The following is a 6,388-nucleotide window of genomic DNA, read 5'->3' as shown; positions in this document are numbered from 1 at the left end:
TCAGAGGGCCACCAGGGGGCCCACGAGGTAGGGGGCATCATGATCATTCTTAGAACAGCAACTTATATAATTCTTGTCATATGATTTCTTATGCTAGAGTAATAACTCAATCACAATTTCAAGTATGAATCATAAACTTCATTGAAAACTAACAAACTATAATCTCAGTCATTGGAGCAATTGCAATTTATCATAACATAGGAAAGAGTCAATGTATAAGATCTTTTCATCAACTCCACATACTCAACTATCATATAGTCTTTCACAATTGCTGACACTCACGCAATACTTATGGGTATGGAGTTTTGATCGAACACAGAGAAAGATAGGGGCTTATAGTTTTGCCTCCCAACGTTTTACCTCAAGGGTAATGTCAACGGTAATAGTTCATGAAAACTCACATCCAATTAGCCATATATACCAGGATCTTTCCAACATACTGTGCTTGCCATAGGATAAAATGTAAAAAGGAAGGGTGAAGATCACCATGACTCTTATGCAATGTAGGAGATAAAAGTAAAAGATAAGCCCTTCGCAGAGGGAAGCAGAGGTTGTCATGCGCTTTTATGGTTGGATGCACAAAATCTTAATGCGAAAGAATGTCACTTTATATTGCCACTTGTGATATGGACCTTTATTATGCAGTTTGTCGCTTTTATTTCTTCCATATCACACGATCCTATAAAGTTTATTTTCTCCCACACTAATAAGTCATACATATTTAGAGAACATTTTTTATTGCTTGCACTGATGACAATTTACTTAGAGGATCTTACTCAATCCATAGGTAGGTATGGTGGGCTCTCATGGCAAAACTGGTTTAAGGGTATTTGGAAGCACACGTAGTATCTCTACTTGGTGCGATGAATTTGGCTAGCACGAGTGGGAAAGGAAAGCTCAACCATGTTGGAAGATCCATGATAATATAATTTATCTCAGATATAAGAATACATAACCCATTACGTTGTCTTCCTGGTCCAACGTCAACTCTTTTAGCATGTCATATTTTAATGAGTGCTCACAATCATAAAAGATCTCCAAGATAGTATATCTATATATGAAGACCTCTCTTTCTTTATTACTTCCTATTAATTGCAACGATGACCAAAACTATGTTTGTCAACCCTCAACAACTTTTATTCATCATACTTTTTCTATGTGACCTCATTACTCTCCATAAGACTCACATGATCTCTTTGTTTCTTTTTATTCCTTTATCTTTTCTTTTATTCCCTTAGGATCATGGCAAAATAATCAAGCCCTTGACTCAACACTAATCTTTATTATATAGCTCACTGACTCGATTACATAGAAGGATTATAAATCAAAACTCAAAACTAGATCATGCCATAAACTTTATTCTACTAGATCAAGATAATACCAAAAGGATTGAACTAAGAAAAGCAGTAAAGATGAAAGTGATGGTGATATGATACCGGGGCACTCCCCCAAGCTTGGCAATTGCCAAGGGGAGTGCCCATACTAGATACTCAATTCTTCTTTGTTGGTGGAGACGGTGGTGATTTTGTTGATGGCGTAGGCTTGTCGTCCTTCTTCCAAGGCATAGGCTCACCATCATAGAAGGATGACCGAGTCTCCTGAAACCTCAAATCTGCAGCCAAACTCATCCTCTTGAATCTATATTCATACTCACAGTTTTGATTTTGCAGGTCATAGATCTAGGCTTGGAGGTGCCTGTTTTTCTCATGAAACTTGAAGATCGCCTCCCCAATGTCCTTGACGTCCAGCTTGTGATTGTTGGTGAACTCCGCGATCATGATGTGATTGGAATCGAGTCCACTCTCCATCATCTCCTGACACTTGAAAACTTCTTGCTCCAATGCCTCGAGCCTTGCCTCCGTGCTTCCGGTCTTCCTTGGTACCTCATCATCGTGGATGTGCAACAACCCCTCACGCATCTCAATGGTTTGAGGATGTTGCAGCACTTCTACGAGGTAGGGGTTGATGACCTTCTCGAAGAACTTGTCCTTGGGGGCACTTGAAGATGACATGACAACCTGGATCTGTCAGGAAAACAGCTCGAAACAAAAACAGCAGATTTTTGCGTGATACGGGAGTCAAAACCTCCGGGAGATTATATAATGATTTTTTTACCGAATAAAATACGTGTCGTGTACGAAAACGGAGTCCGGAGAGCACACGAGGTGCCCACGAGGTAGGGGGGCGCCCAGGGGGGTATGGCACGCCCTCCACCCTCGTGGAGCCCTCGTGTCCTTCCCGGACTGCTTCTTATTTTTCTATTTTTCTAAATATTCCAAAATGGAGAAATATTGCCTTAAAAACTGTTTTGGAGTCGGTTTACTTACCGTACCACATACCTATTCCTTTTCGGAGTCTGAAACGTTCCAGAAAGTGTCCCTTAAGTATTCCTCTGGGGTTACGGTTTCAATAATATTGGTTTCAACATGTATGGGATTACCTGAGATATAATGTTTGATTCTTTGACTGTTCACCACCTTCGGATTTGTGCCTTCGAAGTTGTTGATTTTTATGGCACCGGAACGATAGACCTCTTTGATAACTTAAGTACCTTCCCATTTAGAGAGAAGTTTTCCTGCAAAAAATCTTAAACGAGAGTTGTATAGCAATACATAATCACATACATTAAGCTCACGCTTTTGTATTCTTTTCTCATGCCATCTTTTAACTTTTTCTTTAAATAACTTGGCATTTTCATAGGCTTGGGTTCTCCATTCATCAAGTGAGCTAATATCAAATAACCTCTTCTCACCGGCAAGTTTAAAATCATAATTGAGTTCTTTAATAGCCCAATATGCCTTGTGTTCTAGTTCGAGAGGTAAGTGACATGCTTTTCCATAAACCATTTTATACGGAGACATACCCATAGGATTTTTATATGCAGTTCTATAGGGCCATAATGCATCATCAAGTTTCTTGGACCAATTCTTTCTAGATCTATTAACAGTCTTTTGCAAAATTAATTTGAGTTCTCTATTACTCAATTCTACTTGACCACTAGAATGAGGGTGATAAGGAGATGCAATTCTATGATTAACATCATATTAAGCTAGCATTTTACGGAAAAGCACCATGAATAAAATGTGAACCACCATCAGTCATTAAATATCTAGGGACTCCAAATCTTGGAAAAATAACTTCTTTAAGCATTTTAATAGAAGTGTTATGATCAGCACTACTAGTTGGAATAGCTTCTACCCACTTATTAACGTAATCAATAGCAACTAAAATATGTGTATATCCATTAGAGGAAGGAAAGGGTCCCATATAGTCAAAGCCCCAAACATCAAATGGTTTGATAACGAGTGAATAGTTCATAGGCATTTCTTAACGTCTACTAATATTACCAATTCTTTGACATTCATCACAAGATAAGACAAACTTACGGGCATCCTTGAAGAGAGTGGGCCAATAAAAACCAGATTGCAATACCTTATGTGTAGTTCTATCTCCAGCATGGTGTCCTCCATAAGCTTCGGAGTGACACTTGCGCAGGATATGTTCCAGTTCATGCTCAGGTACACAACATCTAATAACACCATCTACTCCTTCTTTATAAAGATGTGGGTCATCCCAAAAGTAATGCCTCAAATCATACAAGAACTTTTTCTTTTGCTGGTATGTGAAACTAGGTGGTATGAACTTAGCAACAATGTAATTAGCATAATCAGCATACCATGGAGTAGTATGAGAAGCATTTATGACATTTAATTGCTCATCAGGAAAGCTATCATCAATAGGTAGTGGGTCATCAAGCACATTTTCTAACCTAGACAAGTTGTCTGCAACGGGGTTCTCAGCTCCCATTCTATCAACAATACGCAAATCAAATTCTTGTAGCAAGAGAACCCATCTAATAAGTGTAGGTTTAGCATCTCTATTTTCCATGAGATATTTAATAGCAGCATGATCAGTGTGAATAGTTACTTTAGAATCAACAATATAAGGTCTGAACTTATCACAAGCAAATACAACTGCTAAGAATTCTTTTTCAGTGGTAGCATAATTTGTTTGAGCATTGTCTAGGGTTTTACTAGCATATTGAATAACATTTAATTTCTTATCAACTCTTTGCCCTAGAACAACACCTACAGCATAATCACTAGCATCACACATAATTTCAAAGGGTAAATCCCGATCAGGTGGCTGAATAATAGGTGCAGAGATCAATGCTTTCTTAAGTATTTCAAATGCTTCTACATAATCATCATCAAAGACAAATGGTATATGTTTTTGTAATAAATTAGTCAGTGGCCGAGAAATTTTTGAGAAGTCCTTAATGAACCTCCTATAAAATCCGGCATGACCAAGGAAACTTCTTATACCTTTGATGTCCTTGGGACATGGCATCTTCTCAATAGCATCAACCTTGGCTTTATCAACCTCAATACCTCTTTCAGAAACTTTGTGCCCCAAGACAATACCTTCATTAACCATAAAGTGGCACTTTTCCCAATTCAAGACAAGATTAGTTTCTTCACATCTCTACAAAACTCGATCAAGGTTGCTCAAGCAATCATCAAAAGAAGATCCATAGACGGAGAAATCGTCCATGAAAACCTCACAAATCTTTTCACAAAAGTCAGAGAATATAGCCATCATGCATCTTTGAATGGTAGCAGGTGCATTACATAAACCAAAAGGCATACTTCTACAATCAAAAGTACCAAAAGGGCATGTAAAAGTAGTCTTTGATTGATCTTTGGCTGACACATGTATTTGAGAGAAACCAGAATAACCATCTAGAAAGCAAAAATGTGTATGTTTGGATAATCTTTCTAGCATTTGATCGATAAAAGGTAAGGGGTAATGATCCTTTTTAGTGGCGTTATTTAATTTACGGAAATCAATTACCATCCTATAACCTGTAATAATTCTTTGAGGAATCAATTCATCTTTATCATTAGGAACTACAGTAATACCTCCCTTCTTAGGGACACAATGGACAGGACTTACCCACTGACTATCAGCAACGGGATAGATTATACCTGCCTCAAGGAGCTTTAGTATTTCCTTTCTTACCACTTCTTTCATTTTAGGATTCAGCCGTCGTTGATGATCATGAACTGGTTTAACATCTTCTTCCAAATTAATTTTATGTTGACATTGAGTGGGACTAATGCCCTTAAGATCATCAAGAGTATACCCAATAGCAGCACGGTGCTTCTTCAGAGTTTTCAATAATCTCTCTTCCTCATGCTCTGAAAGGTTAGCACTAATAGTAATAGGATATATCTTTTTCTCATCAAGATAAGCATATTTAAGAGTATCAAGTAACGGTTTAAGCTGAAACACGGGATCACCCTTGGGTGGAGGAGGATCCCCTAGGATTTCAACAGGTAAATTGTTTTTCAGAATAGGTTCCTGTTTAAAGAATACTTCATCTATTTCCCTTCTTTCATTCATAAACATATCATTTTCATGGTCTAGCAAATATTGTTCTAAAGGATCACTAGGAGGTACGGAAATAGAAGCAAGACCAACAATTTCATCCTTACTAGGTAATTCTTCTTCACGATGTTGTCTACTAAATTTAGAAAAACTAAACTCATGAGTCATATCATCTAAACCGATAGTAACAACATCCCTTTTGCAATCTATGGTAGCATTAACAGTGTTCAAGAAGGGTCTACCAAATATAATGGGACAAAAGCTATCTTGTGGGGAACCAAGAACAAGAAAATCAGCAGGATATTTAGTTTTCCCATACAAGACTTCAACATCTCTAACAATTCCCATTGGTGAAATAGTATCTCTATTGGAAAGTTTAATTGTGACATCAATATCTTCTATCTCAGCAGGTGCAATATCATGCATAATTTATTTGTATAAGGAATAAGGTATTGCACTAGCACTAGCACCCATATCACATAAGCCATGATAACAATGATCTCCTATTTTAATAGAAATAACAGGCATGCCTACCACAGGTCTGTTTTTATCTTTAGCACAAGGTTTAGCAATTCTAGCAGTCTCATCAAGGAAATGAATAACATGCCCATCAATATTATCAGACAAGAGATCTTTAACAATAGCAATATCAGGTTCAACTTTAATTTGCTCATGAGGTGTATAAGTTTAATATTGCTTTTACGAACCACAGTTGAAGCTTTAGCATGGTCCTTTATCCTAATAGGGAAAGGTGGTTTCTCCACATAAGAAGTAGGAACAATAGGATCATTATAAGTGACAGTCTTTTCTTCAACTTTAATAGGTGCAGCTACTTTTACTTCTATGGGAGGATGCTATTTAAACAACTTCTCCTTGGGGAGATCAATATAAGTAGCAAAAGATTCACAGAAAGAAGCTACTATACCAGAGTCAAGTCCATATTTAGTGCTAAATTTACGAAAAATATTGGTATCCATAAAAGATTTAACACAATCAA

Source organism: Triticum aestivum, chromosome 5A (assembly GCF_018294505.1).
Source record: "Triticum aestivum cultivar Chinese Spring chromosome 5A, IWGSC CS RefSeq v2.1, whole genome shotgun sequence".
NCBI classification, from domain to species: Eukaryota; Viridiplantae; Streptophyta; class Magnoliopsida; order Poales; family Poaceae; genus Triticum; species Triticum aestivum.
The sequence above is the reverse complement of the archived record's forward strand: the minus strand, read 5'-3'. Positions refer to the sequence as shown.